The following is a 517-nucleotide window of genomic DNA, read 5'->3' as shown; positions in this document are numbered from 1 at the left end:
CTCTCCTACTCCCCTACTGCTAATGTATACCTGCCCAACATGGCCAGACCTGGCCTTCTAAAACTCAAGGAGTAGTGGGGTGGGTGACACACCTGCAGTCCTAACACTTAGGAGACTGAGGCAGGAGGATCATTTGAACCCAGAAGTTCAAGAGAGGGTAACAAAGGAGAGAGGAAGGCAAGATGCTGCTCTCAGACAGTCCAATTGTAGGGACATGCCAGAGGAACAGAACCTACTAAGAGTTCCTCATTGTTTGGGGGAGGGTTTGTCATCTGGCTAGGGGAGTGATCGCTGGGATCTCCAGCTGATATTAGACTGGGCAGTGGGAAAGGCCTAGCCAAGGAGCCACTGGGGCAAAGAGGAAAGTCCTCCTACCCTTTGACCTAGAGCCCAGGGTCCCCACATGGGGGACCCGCATCAGCTCCTCTGGTTACCTGGAACAACAGGCATTTCCTCCATCCTTCAACCCCTCCCCTTCCTGCCTCAACCCTCCAGCCAAGAGGCCTCCCAATCAGAC

This window comes from Dipodomys spectabilis, unplaced genomic scaffold (assembly GCF_019054845.1).
Source record: "Dipodomys spectabilis isolate Male_0828 unplaced genomic scaffold, ASM1905484v1 ptg000018l, whole genome shotgun sequence".
NCBI lineage: Eukaryota > Metazoa > Chordata > Mammalia > Rodentia > Heteromyidae > Dipodomys > Dipodomys spectabilis.
The sequence above is the reverse complement of the archived record's forward strand: the minus strand, read 5'-3'. Positions refer to the sequence as shown.